The following is a 19,525-nucleotide window of genomic DNA, read 5'->3' on the forward strand; positions in this document are numbered from 1 at the left end:
CATAGCGTATGCCCTACGAATTAAACATCATTTCGAGATCTATAAACCAATCAAATTTCGGTTCCAGAAAAGAGTATGTTGGTATTTGCGAACGACGAGTTGTTATTTATATTTAAGTGCATACCTGTCGCAGTCATTTTAACGTATCAAGCCTATAATAATCCATCTGCAGGCCGCCATCTACAGAAGCGATTTGGCAGGGCCTACTGGAGAGGCTTGACATTGCAGACATCCGTCGCCAGTGGCCGCCCAAACACCAAGCTCCATCGCAAACAGCAGGACAATCTTGGGCTAGGGGGAACGTCAAAACCTTGCTAGCAATATCAGTGTAGCGTATCGAGCTGTACGTTTCGTTGCAGTAAGTCGTGGAAAAGAATGCACAGCACCTTTCTCATTGCATTAGACGACACTACATGTCGACACAATGCTTATTCCTGCAGTAAATAAGTGGGTCGGTGATTTTGCCCCGATCGGATATCGACGTGGACGGATGCTGTCATTAAACGATTCGCGAGTGGGAGCATGGTCGGCTGCACTGCTGCTTGGCATTAGACGTTAACAGCGGCCCAGTACGATGTTTTGAATGCGTTTTCGAATCGACAAATGTCTTCCTTCGGAAAGCACTCGCCAAAGACACAGTTGTAGTTGCAGCAGACGAGGTGGCCGAGTGGTTAAGGCGTTGGACTGCTAATCCAATGTGCTCTGCACGCGTAGGTTCGAATCCCATCCTCGTCGAAGAATTTTACGTAAGGCACTTGTTTGCGGTCACTCCCTCTCCGTGCGAAACGCCACACAGTAGAAACAACGGCGCGTGTACGTGGCAGATAGAGTGTGTATGAAATACGAGACAAAACTGCGTACCAGATGAAAGCGCACAACATTCCATAGCGTATGCCCTTCGAATTAAACATCATTTCGAGATCTATAAACCAATCAAATTTCGGTTCCAGCAAAGAGTATGTTGGTATTTGCGAACGACGAGTTGTTATTTATATTTAAGTGCATACCTGTCGCAGTCATTTTAACGTATCAAGCCTATAATAATCCATCTGTAGCACAACTGTCGCCTTCCGACAGTTTGTTTAAAGCCAGGCCGCCATCTACAGAAGCGATTTGACAGGGCCTACTGGAGAGACTTGACTTTGCAGACATCCGTCGCCAGTGGCCGCCCAAACACCAAGCTCCATCGCAAACAGCAGGACAATCTTGGGCTACGGGGAACGTCAAAACCTAGCTAGCAATATCAGTGTAGCGTATCGAGCTGTACGTTTCGTTGCAGTAAGTCGTGGAAAAGTATGCACAACACCTTTCTCATTGCATTAGACGACACTACATGTCGATACAATGCTTATTCCTGCAGTAAATAAGTGGGTCGGTGATTTTGCCCCGATCGGATATCGACGTGGACGGATGCTGTCATTAAACGATTCGCGAGTGGGAGCTTGGTCGGCTGCACTGCTGCATGGCATTAGACGTTAACAGCGGCCCAGTACGATGTTTTGAATGCGTTTTCGAATCGACAAATGTCTTCCTTCGGCAAGCACTCGCCAAAGACACAGCTGCAGTTGCAGCAGACGAGGTGGCCGAGTGGTTAAGGCGTTGGACTGCTAATCCAATGTGCTCTGCACGCGTGGGTTCGAATCCCATCCTCGTCGAAGAATTTTACGTAAGGCACTCGTTTGCGGTCACTCCCTCTCCGTGCAAAACGCCACACAGTAGTAACAACGGCGCGTGTACGTGGCAGATAGAGTGTGTATGAAATACGAGACAAAACTGCGTACCAGATGAAAGCGCACAACATTCCATAGCGTATGCCCTTCGAATTAAACATCATTTCGAGATCTATAAACCAATCAAATTTCGGTTCCAGCAAAGAGTATGTTGGTATTTGCGAACGACGAGTTGTTATTTATATTTAAGTGCATACCTGTCGCAGTCATTTTAACGTATCAAGCCTATAATAATCCATCTGTAGCACAACTGTCGCCTTCCGACAGTTTGTTTAAAGCCAGGCCGCCATCTACAGAGGCGATTTGACAGGGCCTACTGGAGAGACTTGACTTTGCAGACATCCGTCGCCAGTGGCCGCCCAAACACCAAGCTCCATCGCAAACAGCAGGACAATCTTGGGCTACGGGGAACGTCAAAACCTAGCTAGCAATATCAGTGTAGCGTATCGAGCTGTACGTTTCGTTGCAGTAAGTCGTGGAAAAGTATGCACAACACCTTTCTCATTGCATTAGACGACACTACATGTCGATACAATGCTTATTCCTGCAGTAAATAAGTGGGTCGGTGATTTTGCCCCGATCGGATATCGACGTGGACGGATGCTGTCATTAAACGATTCGCGAGTGGGAGCTTGGTCGGCTGCACTGCTGCATGGCATTAGACGTTAACAGCGGCCCAGTACGATGTTTTGAATGCGTTTTCGAATCGACAAATGTCTTCCTTCGGCAAGCACTCGCCAAAGACACAGCTGCAGTTGCAGCAGACGAGGTGGCCGAGTGGTTAAGGCGTTGGACTGCTAATCCAATGTGCTCTGCACGCGTGGGTTCGAATCCCATCCTCGTCGAAGAATTTTACGTAAGGCACTCGTTTGCGGTCACTCCCTCTCCGTGCAAAACGCCACACAGTAGTAACAACGGCGCGTGTACGTGGCAGATAGAGTGTGTATGAAATACGAGACAAAACTGCGTACCAGATGAAAGCGCACAACATTCCATAGCGTATGCCCTTCGAATTAAACATCTTTTCGAGATCTATAAACCAATCAAATTTCGGTTCCAGCAAAGAGTATGTTGGTATTTGCGAACGACGAGTTGTTATTTATATTTAAGTGCATACCTGTCGCAGTCATTTTAACGTATCAAGCCTATAATAATCCATCTGTAGCACAACTGTCGCCTTCCGATAGTTTGTTTAAAGCCAGGCCGCCATCTACAGAAGCGATTTGACAGGGCCTACTGGAGAGACTTGACTTTGCAGACATCCGTCGCCAGTGGCCGCCCAAACACCAAGCTCCATCGCAAACAGCAGGACAATCTTGGGCTACGGGGAACGTCAAAACCTAGCTAGCAATATCAGTGTAGCGTATCGAGCTGTACGTTTCGTTGCAGTAAGTCGTGGAAAAGTATGCACAACACCTTTCTCATTGCATTAGACGACACTACATGTCGATACAATGCTTATTCCTGCAGTAAATAAGTGGGTCGGTGATTTTGCCCCGATCGGATATCGACGTGGACGGATGCTGTCATTAAACGATTCGCGAGTGGGAGCTTGGTCGGCTGCACTGCTGCATGGCATTAGACGTTAACAGCGGCCCAGTACGATGTTTTGAATGCGTTTTCGAATCGACAAATGTCTTCCTTCGGCAAGCACTCGCCAAAGACACAGTTGCAGTTGCAGCAGACGAGGTGGCCGAGTGGTTAAGGCGTTGGACTGCTAATCCAATGTGCTCTGCACGCGTGGGTTCGAATCCCATCCTCGTCGAAGAATTTTACGTAAGGCACTCGTTTGCGGTCACTCCCTCTCCGTGCAAAACGCCACACAGTAGTAACAACGGCGCGTGTACGTGGCAGATAGAGTGTGTATGAAATACGAGACAAAACTGCGTACCAGATGAAAGCGCACAACATTCCATAGCGTATGCCCTTCGAATTAAACATCATTTCGAGATCTATAAACCAATCAAATTTCGGTTCCAGCAAAGAGTATGTTGGTATTTGCGAACGACGAGTTGTTATTTATATTTAAGTGCATACCTGTCGCAGTCATTTTAACGTATCAAGCCTATAATAATCCATCTGTAGCACAACTGTCGCCTTCCGACAGTTTGTTTAAAGCCAGGCCGCCATCTACAGAAGCGATTTGACAGGGCCTACTGGAGAGACTTGACTTTGCAGACATCCGTCGCCAGTGGCCGCCCAAACACCAAGCTCCATCGCAAACAGCAGGACAATCTTGGGCTACGGGGAACGTCAAAACCTAGCTAGCAATATCAGTGTAGCGTATCGAGCTGTACGTTTCGTTGCAGTAAGTCGTGGAAAAGTATGCACAACACCTTTCTCATTGCATTAGACGACACTACATGTCGATACAATGCTTATTCCTGCAGTAAATAAGTGGGTCGGTGATTTTGCCCCGATCGGATATCGACGTGGACGGATGCTGTCATTAAACGATTCGCGAGTGGGAGCTTGGTCGGCTGCACTGCTGCATGGCATTAGACGTTAACAGCGGCCCAGTACGATGTTTTGAATGCGTTTTCGAATCGACAAATGTCTTCCTTCGGCAAGCACTCGCCAAAGACACAGCTGCAGTTGCAGCAGACGAGGTGGCCGAGTGGTTAAGGCGTTGGACTGCTAATCCAATGTGCTCTGCACGCGTGGGTTCGAATCCCATCCTCGTCGAAGAATTTTACGTAAGGCACTCGTTTGCGGTCACTCCCTCTCCGTGCAAAACGCCACACAGTAGTAACAACGGCGCGTGTACGTGGCAGATAGAGTGTGTATGAAATACGAGACAAAACTGCGTACCAGATGAAAGCGCACAACATTCCATAGCGTATGCCCTTCGAATTAAACATCATTTCGAGATCTATAAACCAATCAAATTTCGGTTCCAGCAAAGAGTATGTTGGTATTTGCGAACGACGAGTTGTTATTTATATTTAAGTGCATACCTGTCGCAGTCATTTTAACGTATCAAGCCTATAATAATCCATCTGTAGCACAACTGTCGCCTTCCGATAGTTTGTTTAAAGCCAGGCCGCCATCTACAGAAGCGATTTGACAGGGCCTACTGGAGAGACTTGACTTTGCAGACATCCGTCGCCAGTGGCCGCCCAAACACCAAGCTCCATCGCAAACAGCAGGACAATCTTGGGCTACGGGGAACGTCAAAACCTAGCTAGCAATATCAGTGTAGCGTATCGAGCTGTACGTTTCGTTGCAGTAAGTCGTGGAAAAGTATGCACAACACCTTTCTCATTGCATTACACGACACTACATGTCGATACAATGCTTATTCCTGCAGTAAATAAGTGGGTCGGTGATTTTGCCCCGATCGGATATCGACGTGGACGGATGCTGTCATTAAACGATTCGCGAGTGGGAGCTTGGTCGGCTGCACTGCTGCATGGCATTAGACGTTAACAGCGGCGCAGTACGATGTTTTGAATGCGTTTTCGAATCGACAAATGTCTTCCTTCGGCAAGCACTCGCCAAAGACACAGCTGCAGTTGCAGCAGACGAGGTGGCCGAGTGGTTAAGGCGTTGGACTGCTAATCCAATGTGCTCTGCACGCGTGGGTTCGAATCCCATCCTCGTCGAAGAATTTTACGTAAGGCACTCGTTTGCGGTCACTCCCTCTCCGTGCAAAACGCCACACAGTAGTAACAACGGCGCGTGTACGTGGCAGATAGAGTGTGTATGAAATACGAGACAAAACTGCGTACCAGATGAAAGCGCACAACATTCCATAGCGTATGCCCTTCGAATTAAACATCATTTCGAGATCTATAAACCAATCAAATTTCGGTTCTAGCAAAGAGTATGTTGGTATTTGCGAACGACGAGTTGTTATTTATATTTAAGTGCATACCTGTCGCAGTCATTTTAACGTATCAAGCCTATAATAATCCATCTGTAGCACAACTGTCGCCTTCCGACAGTTTGTTTAAAGCCAGGCCGCCATCTACAGAAGCGATTTGACAGGGCCTACTGGAGAGACTTGACTTTGCAGACATCCGTCGCCAGTGGCCGCCCAAACACCAAGCTCCATCGCAAACAGCAGGACAATCTTGGGCTACGGGGAACGTCAAAACCTAGCTAGCAATATCAGTGTAGCGTATCGAGCTGTACGTTTCGTTGCAGTAAGTCGTGGAAAAGTATGCACAACACCTTTCTCATTGCATTAGACGACACTACATGTCGATACAATGCTTATTCCTGCAGTAAATAAGTGGGTCGGTGATTTTGCCCCGATCGGATATCGACGTGGACGGATGCTGTCATTAAACGATTCGCGAGTGGGAGCTTGGTCGGCTGCACTGCTGCATGGCATTAGACGTTAACAGCGGCCCAGTACGATGTTTTGAATGCGTTTTCGAATCGACAAATGTCTTCCTTCGCCAAGCACTCGCCAAAGACACAGCTGCAGTTGCAGCAGACGAGGTGGCCGAGTGGTTAAGGCGTTGGACTGCTAATCCAATGTGCTCTGCACGCGTGGGTTCGAATCCCATCCTCGTCGAAGAATTTTACGTAAGGCACTCGTTTGCGGTCACTCCCTCTCCGTGCAAAACGCCACACAGTAGTAACAACGGCGCGTGTACGTGGCAGATAGAGTGTGTATGAAATACGAGACAAAACTGCGTACCAGATGAAAGCGCACAACATTCCATAGCGTATGCCCTTCGAATTAAACATCATTTCGAGATCTATAAACCAATCAAATTTCGGTTCCAGCAAAGAGTATGTTGGTATTTGCGAACGACGAGTTGTTATTTATATTTAAGTGCATACCTGTCGCAGTCATTTTAACGTATCAAGCCTATAATAATCCATCTGTAGCACAACTGTCGCCTTCCGACAGTTTGTTTAAAGCCAGGCCGCCATCTACAGAAGCGATTTGACAGGGCCTACTGGAGAGACTTGACTTTGCAGACATCCGTCGCCAGTGGCCGCCCAAACACCAAGCTCCATCGCAAACAGCAGGACAATCTTGGGCTACGGGGAACGTCAAAACCTAGCTAGCAATATCAGTGTAGCGTATCGAGCTGTACGTTTCGTTGCAGTAAGTCGTGGAAAAGTATGCACAACACCTTTCTCATTGCATTAGACGACACTACATGTCGATACAATGCTTATTCCTGCAGTAAATAAGTGGGTCGGTGATTTTGCCCCGATCGGATATCGACGTGGACGGATGCTGTCATTAAACGATTCGCGAGTGGGAGCTTGGTCGGCTGCACTGCTGCATGGCATTAGACGTTAACAGCGGCCCAGTACGATGTTTTGAATGCGTTTTCGAATCGACAAATGTCTTCCTTCGCCAAGCACTCGCCAAAGACACAGCTGCAGTTGCAGCAGACGAGGTGGCCGAGTGGTTAAGGCGTTGGACTGCTAATCCAATGTGCTCTGCACGCGTGGGTTCGAATCCCATCCTCGTCGAAGAATTTTACGTAAGGCACTCGTTTGCGGTCACTCCCTCTCCGTGCAAAACGCCACACAGTAGTAACAACGGCGCGTGTACGTGGCAGATAGAGTGTGTATGAAATACGAGACAAAACTGCGTACCAGATGAAAGCGCACAACATTCCATAGCGTATGCCCTTCGAATTAAACATCATTTCGAGATCTATAAACCAATCAAATTTCGGTTCCAGCAAAGAGTATGTTGGTATTTGCGAACGACGAGTTGTTATTTATATTTAAGTGCATACCTGTCGCAGTCATTTTAACGTATCAAGCCTATAATAATCCATCTGTAGCACAACTGTCGCCTTCCGACAGTTTGTTTAAAGCCAGGCCGCCATCTACAGAAGCGATTTGACAGGGCCTACTGGAGAGACTTGACTTTGCAGACATCCGTCGCCAGTGGCCGCCCAAACACCAAGCTCCATCGCAAACAGCAGGACAATCTTGGGCTACGGGGAACGTCAAAACCTAGCTAGCAATATCAGTGTAGCGTATCGAGCTGTACGTTTCGTTGCAGTAAGTCGTGGAAAAGTATGCACAACACCTTTCTCATTGCATTAGACGACACTACATGTCGATACAATGCTTATTCCTGCAGTAAATAAGTGGGTCGGTGATTTTGCCCCGATCGGATATCGACGTGGACGGATGCTGTCATTAAACGATTCGCGAGTGGGAGCTTGGTCGGCTGCACTGCTGCATGGCATTAGACGTTAACAGCGGCCCAGTACGATGTTTTGAATGCGTTTTCGAATCGACAAATGTCTTCCTTCGGCAAGCACTCGCCAAAGACACAGCTGCAGTTGCAGCAGACGAGGTGGCCGAGTGGTTAAGGCGTTGGACTGCTAATCCAATGTGCTCTGCACGCGTGGGTTCGAATCCCATCCTCGTCGAAGAATTTTACGTAAGGCACTCGTTTGCGGTCACTCCCTCTCCGTGCAAAACGCCACACAGTAGTAACAACGGCGCGTGTACGTGGCAGATAGAGTGTGTATGAAATACGAGACAAAACTGCGTACCAGATGAAAGCGCACAACATTCCATAGCGTATGCCCTTCGAATTAAACATCATTTCGAGATCTATAAACCAATCAAATTTCGGTTCCAGCAAAGAGTATGTTGGTATTTGCGAACGACGAGTTGTTATTTATATTTAAGTGCATACCTGTCGCAGTCATTTTAACGTATCAAGCCTATAATAATCCATCTGTAGCACAACTGTCGCCTTCCGACAGTTTGTTTAAAGCCAGGCCGCCATCTACAGAAGCGATTTGACAGGGCCTACTGGAGAGACTTGACTTTGCAGACATCCGTCGCCAGTGGCCGCCCAAACACCAAGCTCCATCGCAAACAGCAGGACAATCTTGGGCTACGGGGAACGTCAAAACCTAGCTAGCAATATCAGTGTAGCGTATCGAGCTGTACGTTTCGTTGCAGTAAGTCGTGGAAAAGTATGCACAACACCTTTCTCATTGCATTAGACGACACTACATGTCGATACAATGCTTATTCCTGCAGTAAATAAGTGGGTCGGTGATTTTGCCCCGATCGGATATCGACGTGGACGGATGCTGTCATTAAACGATTCGCGAGTGGGAGCTTGGTCGGCTGCACTGCTGCATGGCATTAGACGTTAACAGCGGCCCAGTACGATGTTTTGAATGCGTTTTCGAATCGACAAATGTCTTCCTTCGGCAAGCACTCGCCAAAGACACAGCTGCAGTTGCAGCAGACGAGGTGGCCGAGTGGTTAAGGCGTTGGACTGCTAATCCAATGTGCTCTGCACGCGTGGGTTCGAATCCCATCCTCGTCGAAGAATTTTACGTAAGGCACTCGTTTGCGGTCACTCCCTCTCCGTGCAAAACGCCACACAGTAGTAACAACGGCGCGTGTACGTGGCAGATAGAGTGTGTATGAAATACGAGACAAAACTGCGTACCAGATGAAAGCGCACAACATTCCATAGCGTATGCCCTTCGAATTAAACATCATTTCGAGATCTATAAACCAATCAAATTTCGGTTCCAGCAAAGAGTATGTTGGTATTTGCGAACGACGAGTTGTTATTTATATTTAAGTGCATACCTGTCGCAGTCATTTTAACGTATCAAGCCTATAATAATCCATCTGTAGCACAACTGTCGCCTTCCGATAGTTTGTTTAAAGCCAGGCCGCCATCTACAGAAGCGATTTGACAGGGCCTACTGGAGAGACTTGACTTTGCAGACATCCGTCGCCAGTGGCCGCCCAAACACCAAGCTCCATCGCAAACAGCAGGACAATCTTGGGCTACGGGGAACGTCAAAACCTAGCTAGCAATATCAGTGTAGCGTATCGAGCTGTACGTTTAGTTGCAGTAAGTCGTGGAAAAGTATGCACAACACCTTTCTCATTGCATTACACGACACTACATGTCGATACAATGCTTATTCCTGCAGTAAATAAGTGGGTCGGTGATTTTGCCCCGATCGGATATCGACGTGGACGGATGCTGTCATTAAACGATTCGCGAGTGGGAGCTTGGTCGGCTGCACTGCTGCATGGCATTAGACGTTAACAGCGGCCCAGTACTATGTTTTGAATGCGTTTTCGAATCGACAAATGTCTTCCTTCGGCAAGCACTCGCCAAAGACACAGCTGCAGTTGCAGCAGACGAGGTGGCCGAGTGGTTAAGGCGTTGGACTGCTAATCCAATGTGCTCTGCACGCGTGGGTTCGAATCCCATCCTCGTCGAAGAATTTTACGTAAGGCACTCGTTTGCGGTCACTCCCTCTCCGTGCAAAACGCCACACAGTAGTAACAACGGCGCGTGTACGTGGCAGATAGAGTGTGTATGAAATACGAGACAAAACTGCGTACCAGATGAAAGCGCACAACATTCCATAGCGTATGCCCTTCGAATTAAACATCATTTCGAGATCTATAAACCAATCAAATTTCGGTTCTAGCAAAGAGTATGTTGGTATTTGCGAACGACGAGTTGTTATTTATATTTAAGTGCATACCTGTCGCAGTCATTTTAACGTATCAAGCCTATAATAATCCATCTGTAGCACAACTGTCGCCTTCCGACAGTTTGTTTAAAGCCAGGCCGCCATCTACAGAAGCGATTTGACAGGGCCTACTGGAGAGACTTGACTTTGCAGACATCCGTCGCCAGTGGCCGCCCAAACACCAAGCTCCATCGCAAACAGCAGGACAATCTTGGGCTACGGGGAACGTCAAAACCTAGCTAGCAATATCAGTGTAGCGTATCGAGCTGTACGTTTCGTTGCAGTAAGTCGTGGAAAAGTATGCACAACACCTTTCTCATTGCATTAGACGACACTACATGTCGATACAATGCTTATTCCTGCAGTAAATAAGTGGGTCGGTGATTTTGCCCCGATCGGATATCGACGTGGACGGATGCTGTCATTAAACGATTCGCGAGTGGGAGCTTGGTCGGCTGCACTGCTGCATGGCATTAGACGTTAACAGCGGCCCAGTACGATGTTTTGAATGCGTTTTCGAATCGACAAATGTCTTCCTTCGCCAAGCACTCGCCAAAGACACAGCTGCAGTTGCAGCAGACGAGGTGGCCGAGTGGTTAAGGCGTTGGACTGCTAATCCAATGTGCTCTGCACGCGTGGGTTCGAATCCCATCCTCGTCGAAGAATTTTACGTAAGGCACTCGTTTGCGGTCACTCCCTCTCCGTGCAAAACGCCACACAGTAGTAACAACGGCGCGTGTACGTGGCAGATAGAGTGTGTATGAAATACGAGACAAAACTGCGTACCAGATGAAAGCGCACAACATTCCATAGCGTATGCCCTTCGAATTAAACATCATTTCGAGATCTATAAACCAATCAAATTTCGGTTCCAGCAAAGAGTATGTTGGTATTTGCGAACGACGAGTTGTTATTTATATTTAAGTGCATACCTGTCGCAGTCATTTTAACGTATCAAGCCTATAATAATCCATCTGTAGCACAACTGTCGCCTTCCGACAGTTTGTTTAAAGCCAGGCCGCCATCTACAGAAGCGATTTGACAGGGCCTACTGGAGAGACTTGACTTTGCAGACATCCGTCGCCAGTGGCCGCCCAAACACCAAGCTCCATCGCAAACAGCAGGACAATCTTGGGCTACGGGGAACGTCAAAACCTAGCTAGCAATATCAGTGTAGCGTATCGAGCTGTACGTTTCGTTGCAGTAAGTCGTGGAAAAGTATGCACAACACCTTTCTCATTGCATTAGACGACACTACATGTCGATACAATGCTTATTCCTGCAGTAAATAAGTGGGTCGGTGATTTTGCCCCGATCGGATATCGACGTGGACGGATGCTGTCATTAAACGATTCGCGAGTGGGAGCTTGGTCGGCTGCACTGCTGCATGGCATTAGACGTTAACAGCGGCCCAGTACGATGTTTTGAATGCGTTTTCGAATCGACAAATGTCTTCCTTCGCCAAGCACTCGCCAAAGACACAGCTGCAGTTGCAGCAGACGAGGTGGCCGAGTGGTTAAGGCGTTGGACTGCTAATCCAATGTGCTCTGCACGCGTGGGTTCGAATCCCATCCTCGTCGAAGAATTTTACGTAAGGCACTCGTTTGCGGTCACTCCCTCTCCGTGCAAAACGCCACACAGTAGTAACAACGGCGCGTGTACGTGGCAGATAGAGTGTGTATGAAATACGAGACAAAACTGCGTACCAGATGAAAGCGCACAACATTCCATAGCGTATGCCCTTCGAATTAAACATCATTTCGAGATCTATAAACCAATCAAATTTCGGTTCCAGCAAAGAGTATGTTGGTATTTGCGAACGACGAGTTGTTATTTATATTTAAGTGCATACCTGTCGCAGTCATTTTAACGTATCAAGCCTATAATAATCCATCTGTAGCACAACTGTCGCCTTCCGACAGTTTGTTTAAAGCCAGGCCGCCATCTACAGAAGCGATTTGACAGGGCCTACTGGAGAGACTTGACTTTGCAGACATCCGTCGCCAGTGGCCGCCCAAACACCAAGCTCCATCGCAAACAGCAGGACAATCTTGGGCTACGGGGAACGTCAAAACCTAGCTAGCAATATCAGTGTAGCGTATCGAGCTGTACGTTTCGTTGCAGTAAGTCGTGGAAAAGTATGCACAACACCTTTCTCATTGCATTAGACGACACTACATGTCGATACAATGCTTATTCCTGCAGTAAATAAGTGGGTCGGTGATTTTGCCCCGATCGGATATCGACGTGGACGGATGCTGTCATTAAACGATTCGCGAGTGGGAGCTTGGTCGGCTGCACTGCTGCATGGCATTAGACGTTAACAGCGGCCCAGTACGATGTTTTGAATGCGTTTTCGAATCGACAAATGTCTTCCTTCGGCAAGCACTCGCCAAAGACACAGCTGCAGTTGCAGCAGACGAGGTGGCCGAGTGGTTAAGGCGTTGGACTGCTAATCCAATGTGCTCTGCACGCGTGGGTTCGAATCCCATCCTCGTCGAAGAATTTTACGTAAGGCACTCGTTTGCGGTCACTCCCTCTCCGTGCAAAACGCCACACAGTAGTAACAACGGCGCGTGTACGTGGCAGATAGAGTGTGTATGAAATACGAGACAAAACTGCGTACCAGATGAAAGCGCACAACATTCCATAGCGTATGCCCTTCGAATTAAACATCATTTCGAGATCTATAAACCAATCAAATTTCGGTTCTAGCAAAGAGTATGTTGGTATTTGCGAACGACGAGTTGTTATTTATATTTAAGTGCATACCTGTCGCAGTCATTTTAACGTATCAAGCCTATAATAATCCATCTGTAGCACAACTGTCGCCTTCCGACAGTTTGTTTAAAGCCAGGCCGCCATCTACAGAAGCGATTTGACAGGGCCTACTGGAGAGACTTGACTTTGCAGACATCCGTCGCCAGTGGCCGCCCAAACACCAAGCTCCATCGCAAACAGCAGGACAATCTTGGGCTACGGGGAACGTCAAAACCTAGCTAGCAATATCAGTGTAGCGTATCGAGCTGTACGTTTCGTTGCAGTAAGTCGTGGAAAAGTATGCACAACACCTTTCTCATTGCATTAGACGACACTACATGTCGATACAATGCTTATTCCTGCAGTAAATAAGTGGGTCGGTGATTTTGCCCCGATCGGATATCGACGTGGACGGATGCTGTCATTAAACGATTCGCGAGTGGGAGCTTGGTCGGCTGCACTGCTGCATGGCATTAGACGTTAACAGCGGCCCAGTACGATGTTTTGAATGCGTTTTCGAATCGACAAATGTCTTCCTTCGCCAAGCACTCGCCAAAGACACAGCTGCAGTTGCAGCAGACGAGGTGGCCGAGTGGTTAAGGCGTTGGACTGCTAATCCAATGTGCTCTGCACGCGTGGGTTCGAATCCCATCCTCGTCGAAGAATTTTACGTAAGGCACTCGTTTGCGGTCACTCCCTCTCCGTGCAAAACGCCACACAGTAGTAACAACGGCGCGTGTACGTGGCAGATAGAGTGTGTATGAAATACGAGACAAAACTGCGTACCAGATGAAAGCGCACAACATTCCATAGCGTATGCCCTTCGAATTAAACATCATTTCGAGATCTATAAACCAATCAAATTTCGGTTCCAGCAAAGAGTATGTTGGTATTTGCGAACGACGAGTTGTTATTTATATTTAAGTGCATACCTGTCGCAGTCATTTTAACGTATCAAGCCTATAATAATCCATCTGTAGCACAACTGTCGCCTTCCGACAGTTTGTTTAAAGCCAGGCCGCCATCTACAGAAGCGATTTGACAGGGCCTACTGGAGAGACTTGACTTTGCAGACATCCGTCGCCAGTGGCCGCCCAAACACCAAGCTCCATCGCAAACAGCAGGACAATCTTGGGCTAGGGGGAACGTCAAAACCTAGCTAGCAATATCAGTGTAGCGTATCGAGCTGTACGTTTATGTTGCAGTAAGTCGTGGAAAAGTATGCACAACACCTTTCTCATTGCATTAGACGACACTACATGTCGATACAATGCTTATTCCTGCAGTAAATAAGTGGGTCGGTGATTTTGCCCCGATCGGATATCGACGTGGACGGATGCTGTCATTAAACGATTCGCGAGTGGGAGCTTGGTCGGCTGCACTGCTGCATGGCATTAGACGTTAACAGCGGCCCAGTACGATGTTTTGAATGCGTTTTCGAATCGACAAATGTCTTCCTTCGGCAAGCACTCGCCAAAGACACAGCTGCAGTTGCAGCAGACGAGGTGGCCGAGTGGTTAAGGCGTTGGACTGCTAATCCAATGTGCTCTGCACGCGTGGGTTCGAATCCCATCCTCGTCGAAGAATTTTACGTAAGGCACTCGTTTGCGGTCACTCCCTCTCCGTGCAAAACGCCACACAGTAGTAACAACGGTGCGTGTACGTGGCAGATAGAGTGTGTATGAAATACGAGACAAAACTGCGTACCAGATGAAAGCGCACAACATTCCATAGCGTATGCCCTTCGAATTAAACATCATTTCGAGATCTATTAACCAATCAAATTTCGGTTCTAGCAAAGAGTATGTTGGTATTTGCGAACGACGAGTTGTTATTTATATTTAAGTGCATACCTGTCGCAGTCATTTTAACGTATCAAGCCTATAATAATCCATCTGTAGCACAACTGTCGCCTTCCGACAGTTTGTTTAAAGCCAGGCCGCCATCTACAGAAGCGATTTGACAGGGCCTACTGGAGAGACTTGACTTTGCAGACATCCGTCGCCAGTGGCCGCCCAAACACCAAGCTCCATCGCAAACAGCAGGACAATCTTGGGTTACGGGGAACGTCAAAACCTAGCTAGCAATATCAGTGTAGCGTATCGAGCTGTACGTTTCGTTGCAGTAAGTCGTGGAAAAGTATGCACAACACCTTTCTCATTGCATTAGACGACACTACATGTCGATACAATGCTTATTCCTGCAGTAAATAAGTGGGTCGGTGATTTTGCCCCGATCGGATATCGACGTGGACGGATGCTGTCATTAAACGATTCGCGAGTGGGAGCTTGGTCGGCTGCACTGCTGCATGGCATTAGACGTTAACAGCGGCCCAGTACGATGTTTTGAATGCGTTTTCGAATCGACAAATGTCTTCCTTCGGCAAGCACTCGCCAAAGACACAGCTGCAGTTGCAGCAGACGAGGTGGCCGAGTGGTTAAGGCGTTGGACTGCTAATCCAATGTGCTCTGCACGCGTGGGTTCGAATCCCATCCTCGTCGAAGAATTTTACGTAAGGCACTCGTTTGCGGTCACTCCCTCTCCGTGCAAAACGCCACACAGTAGTAACAACGGCGCGTGTACGTGGCAGATAGAGTGTGTATGAAATACGAGACAAAACTGCGTACCAGATGAAAGCGCACAACATTCCATAGCGTATGCCCTTCGAATTAAACATCATTTCGAGATCTATAAACCAATCAAATTTCGGTTCCAGCAAAGAGTATGTTGGTATTTGCGAACGACGAGTTGTTATTTATATTTAAGTGCATACCTGTCGCAGTCATTTTAACGTATCAAGCCTATAATAATCCATCTGTAGCACAACTGTCGCCTTCCGACAGTTTGTTTAAAGCCAGGCCGCCATCTACAGAAGCGATTTGACAGGGCCTACTGGAGAGACTTGACTTTGCAGACATCCGTCGCCAGTGGCCGCCCAAACACCAAGCTCCATCGCAAACAGCAGGACAATCTTGGGCTACGGGGAACGTCAAAACCTAGCTAGCAATATCAGTGTAGCGTATCGAGCTGTACGTTTCGTTGCAGTAAGTCGTGGAAAAGTATGCACAACACCTTTCTCATTGCATTAGACGACACTACATGTCGATACAATGCTTATTCCTGCAGTAAATAAGTGGGTCGGTGATTTTGCCCCGATCGGATATCGACGTGGACGGATGCTGTCATTAAACGATTCGCGAGTGGGAGCTTGGTCGGCTGCACTGCTGCATGGCATTAGACGTTAACAGCGGCCCAGTACGATGTTTTGAATGCGTTTTCGAATCGACAAATGTCTTCCTTCGGCAAGCACTCGCCAAAGACACAGCTGCAGTTGCAGCAGACGAGGTGGCCGAGTGGCTAAGGCGTTGGACTGCTAATCCAATGTGCTCTGCACGCGTGGGTTCGAATCCCATCCTCGTCGAAGAATTTTACGTAAGGCACTCGTTTGCGGTCACTCCCTCTCCGTGCAAAACGCCACACAGTAGTAACAACGGCGCGTGTACGTGGCAGATAGAGTGTGTATGAAATACGAGACAAAACTGCGTACCAGATGAAAGCGCACAACATTCCATAGCGTATGCCCTTCGAATTAAACATCATTTCGAGATCTATAAACCAATCAAATTTCGGTTCCAGCAAAGAGTATGTTGGTATTTGCGAACGACGAGTTGTTATTTATATTTAAGTGCATACCTGTCGCAGTCATTTTAACGTATCAAGCCTATAATAATCCATCTGTAGCACAACTGTCGCCTTCCGACAGTTTGTTTAAAGCCAGGCCGCCATCTACAGAAGCGATTTGACAGGGCCTACTGGAGAGACTTGACTTTGCAGACATCCGTCGCCAGTGGCCGCCCAAACACCAAGCTCCATCGCAAACAGCAGGACAATCTTGGGCTACGGGGAACGTCAAAACCTAGCTAGCAATATCAGTGTAGCGTATCGAGCTGTACGTTTATGTTGCAGTAAGTCGTGGAAAAGTATGCACAACACCTTTCTCATTGCATTAGACGACACTACATGTCGATACAATGCTTATTCCTGCAGTAAATAAGTGGGTCGGTGATTTTGCCCCGATCGGATATCGACGTGGACGGATGCTGTCATTAAACGATTCGCGAGTGGGAGCTTGGTCGGCTGCACTGCTGCATGGCATTAGACGTTAACAGCGGCCCAGTACGATGTTTTGAATGCGTTTTCGAATCGACAAATGTCTTCCTTCGGCAAGCACTCGCCAAAGACACAGCTGCAGTTGCAGCAGACGAGGTGGCCGAGTGGTTAAGGCGTTGGACTGCTAATCCAATGTGCTCTGCACGCGTGGGTTCGAATCCCATCCTCGTCGAAGAATTTTACGTAAGGCACTCGTTTGCGGTCACTCCCTCTCCGTGCAAAACGCCACACAGTAGTAACAACGGCGCGTGTACGTGGCAGATAGAGTGTGTATGAAATACGAGACAAAACTGCGTACCAGATGAAAGCGCACAACATTCCATAGCGTATGCCCTTCGAATTAAACATCATTTCGAGATCTATAAACCAATCAAATTTCGGTTCCAGCAAAGAGTATGTTGGTATTTGCGAACGACGAGTTGTTATTTATATTTAAGTGCATACCTGTCGCAGTCATTTTAACGTATCAAGCCTATAATAATCCATCTGTAGCACAACTGTCGCCTTCCGACAGTTTGTTTAAAGCCAGGCCGCCATCTACAGAAGCGATTTGACAGGGCCTACTGGAGAGACTTGACTTTGCAGACATCCGTCGCCAGTGGCCGCCCAAACACCAAGCTCCATCGCAAACAGCAGGACAATCTTGGGCTACGGGGAACGTCAAAACCTAGCTAGCAATATCAGTGTAGCGTATCGAGCTGTACGTTTCGTTGCAGTAAGTCGTGGAAAAGTATGCACAACACCTTTCTCATTGCATTAGACGACACTACATGTCGATACAATGCTTATTCCTGCAGTAAATAAGTGGGTCGGTGATTTTGCCCCGATCGGATATCGACGTGGACGGATGCTGTCATTAAACGATTCGCGAGTGGGAGCTTGGTCGGCTGCACTGCTGCATGGCATTAGACGTTAACAGCGGCCCAGTACGATGTTTTGAATGCGTTTTCGAATCGACAAATGTCTTCCTTCGGCAAGCACTCGCCAAAGACACAGCTGCAGTTGCAGCAGACGAGGTGGCCGAGTGGTTAAGGCGTTGGACTGCTAATCCAATGTGCTCTGCACGCGTGGGTTCGAATCCCATCCTCGTCGAAGAATTTTACGTAAGGCACTCGTTTGCGGTCACTCCCTCTCCGTGCAAAACGCCACACAGTAGTAACAACGGCGCGTGTACGTGGCAGATAGAGTGTGTATGAAATACGAGACAAAACTGCGTACCAGATGAAAGCGCACAACATTCCATAGCGTATGCCCTTCGAATTAAACATCATTTCGAGATCTATAAACCAATCAAATTTCGGTTCTAGCAAAGAGTATGTTGGTATTTGCGAACGACGAGTTGTTATTTATATTTAAGTGCATACCTGTCGCAGTCATTTTAACGTATCAAGCCTATAATAATCCATCTGTAGCACAACTGTCGCCTTCCGACAGTTTGTTTAAAGCCAGGCCGCCATCTACAGAAGCGATTTGACAGGGCCTACTGGAGAGACTTGACTTTGCAGACATCCGTCGCCAGTGGCCGCCCAAACACCAAGCTCCATCGCAAACAGCAGGACAATCTTGGGCTACGGGGAACGTCAAAACCTAGCTAGCAATATCAATGTAGCGTATCGAGCTGTACGTTTCGTTGCAGTAAGTCGTGGAAAAGTATGCACAACACCTTTCTCATTGCATTAGACGACACTACATGTCGATACAATGCTTATTCCTGCAGTAAATAAGTGGGTCGGTGATTTTGCCCCGATCGGATATCGACGTGGACGGATGCTGTCATTAAACGATTCGCGAGTGGGAGCTTGGTCGGCTGCACTGCTGCATGGCATTAGACGTTAACAGCGGCCCAGTACGATGTTTTGAATGCGTTTTCGAATCGACAAATGTCTTCCTTCGGCAAGCACTCGCCAAAGACACAGCTGCAGTTGCAGCAGACGAGGTGGCCGAGTGGTTAAGGCGTTGGACTGCTAATCCAATGTGCTCTGCACGCGTGGGTTCGAATCCCATCCTCGTCGAAGAATTTTACGTAAGGCACTCGTTTGCGGTCACTCCCTCTCCGTGCAAAACGCCACACAGTAGTAACAACGGCGCGTGTACGTGGCAGATAGAGTGTGTATGAAATACGAGACAAAACTGCGTACCAGATGAAAGCGCACAACATTCCATAGCGTATGCCCTTCGAATTAAACATCATTTCGAGATCTATAAACCAATCAAATTTCGGTTCCAGCAAAGAGTATGTTGGTATTTGCGAACGACGAGTTGTTATTTATATTTAAGTGCATACCTGTCGCAGTCATTTTAACGTATCAAGCCTATAATAATCCATCTGTAGCACAACTGTCGCCTTCCGACAGTTTGTTTAAAGCCAGGCCGCCATCTACAGAAGCGATTTGACAGGGC

At 47.8% G+C, this 19,525-nt stretch overlaps 21 non-coding genes across 21 annotated transcripts; all 21 read left to right on the forward strand.

Annotated features, from left to right (window-relative positions):
- Positions 1-653: 653 nt before the first annotated feature.
- Positions 654-735, forward strand: Trnas-gcu. Its single transcript has one exon. It is a non-coding gene; the product is annotated as a tRNA-Ser (tRNA).
- An 838-nt stretch (positions 736-1,573) lies between these two features.
- On the forward strand, positions 1,574-1,655 carry Trnas-gcu. Its single transcript has one exon. It is a non-coding gene; the product is annotated as a tRNA-Ser (tRNA).
- Positions 1,656-2,493: 838 nt separating this feature from the next.
- Positions 2,494-2,575, forward strand: Trnas-gcu. The gene has a single exon. It is a non-coding gene; the product is annotated as a tRNA-Ser (tRNA).
- An 838-nt stretch (positions 2,576-3,413) lies between these two features.
- On the forward strand, positions 3,414-3,495 carry Trnas-gcu. The gene has a single exon. It is a non-coding gene; the product is annotated as a tRNA-Ser (tRNA).
- Positions 3,496-4,333: 838 nt separating this feature from the next.
- On the forward strand, positions 4,334-4,415 carry Trnas-gcu. The gene has a single exon. It is a non-coding gene; the product is annotated as a tRNA-Ser (tRNA).
- Positions 4,416-5,253: 838 nt separating this feature from the next.
- Trnas-gcu lies at positions 5,254-5,335 on the forward strand. The gene has a single exon. It is a non-coding gene; the product is annotated as a tRNA-Ser (tRNA).
- An 838-nt stretch (positions 5,336-6,173) lies between these two features.
- On the forward strand, positions 6,174-6,255 carry Trnas-gcu. Its single transcript has one exon. It is a non-coding gene; the product is annotated as a tRNA-Ser (tRNA).
- An 838-nt stretch (positions 6,256-7,093) lies between these two features.
- Positions 7,094-7,175, forward strand: Trnas-gcu. The gene has a single exon. It is a non-coding gene; the product is annotated as a tRNA-Ser (tRNA).
- An 838-nt stretch (positions 7,176-8,013) lies between these two features.
- Positions 8,014-8,095, forward strand: Trnas-gcu. The gene has a single exon. It is a non-coding gene; the product is annotated as a tRNA-Ser (tRNA).
- Positions 8,096-8,933: 838 nt separating this feature from the next.
- Trnas-gcu lies at positions 8,934-9,015 on the forward strand. The gene has a single exon. It is a non-coding gene; the product is annotated as a tRNA-Ser (tRNA).
- An 838-nt stretch (positions 9,016-9,853) lies between these two features.
- Trnas-gcu lies at positions 9,854-9,935 on the forward strand. The gene has a single exon. It is a non-coding gene; the product is annotated as a tRNA-Ser (tRNA).
- Positions 9,936-10,773: 838 nt separating this feature from the next.
- Positions 10,774-10,855, forward strand: Trnas-gcu. The gene has a single exon. It is a non-coding gene; the product is annotated as a tRNA-Ser (tRNA).
- Positions 10,856-11,693: 838 nt separating this feature from the next.
- On the forward strand, positions 11,694-11,775 carry Trnas-gcu. Its single transcript has one exon. It is a non-coding gene; the product is annotated as a tRNA-Ser (tRNA).
- Positions 11,776-12,613: 838 nt separating this feature from the next.
- Trnas-gcu lies at positions 12,614-12,695 on the forward strand. Its single transcript has one exon. It is a non-coding gene; the product is annotated as a tRNA-Ser (tRNA).
- An 838-nt stretch (positions 12,696-13,533) lies between these two features.
- On the forward strand, positions 13,534-13,615 carry Trnas-gcu. Its single transcript has one exon. It is a non-coding gene; the product is annotated as a tRNA-Ser (tRNA).
- Positions 13,616-14,454: 839 nt separating this feature from the next.
- Positions 14,455-14,536, forward strand: Trnas-gcu. The gene has a single exon. It is a non-coding gene; the product is annotated as a tRNA-Ser (tRNA).
- Positions 14,537-15,374: 838 nt separating this feature from the next.
- On the forward strand, positions 15,375-15,456 carry Trnas-gcu. Its single transcript has one exon. It is a non-coding gene; the product is annotated as a tRNA-Ser (tRNA).
- Positions 15,457-16,294: 838 nt separating this feature from the next.
- Positions 16,295-16,376, forward strand: Trnas-gcu. Its single transcript has one exon. It is a non-coding gene; the product is annotated as a tRNA-Ser (tRNA).
- Positions 16,377-17,215: 839 nt separating this feature from the next.
- On the forward strand, positions 17,216-17,297 carry Trnas-gcu. Its single transcript has one exon. It is a non-coding gene; the product is annotated as a tRNA-Ser (tRNA).
- An 838-nt stretch (positions 17,298-18,135) lies between these two features.
- On the forward strand, positions 18,136-18,217 carry Trnas-gcu. The gene has a single exon. It is a non-coding gene; the product is annotated as a tRNA-Ser (tRNA).
- Positions 18,218-19,055: 838 nt separating this feature from the next.
- Positions 19,056-19,137, forward strand: Trnas-gcu. Its single transcript has one exon. It is a non-coding gene; the product is annotated as a tRNA-Ser (tRNA).
- The last annotated feature ends 388 nt before the right edge of the window (positions 19,138-19,525 follow it).

This window comes from Schistocerca americana, chromosome 2 (assembly GCF_021461395.2).
Source record: "Schistocerca americana isolate TAMUIC-IGC-003095 chromosome 2, iqSchAmer2.1, whole genome shotgun sequence".
Taxonomy (NCBI): domain Eukaryota; kingdom Metazoa; phylum Arthropoda; class Insecta; order Orthoptera; family Acrididae; genus Schistocerca; species Schistocerca americana.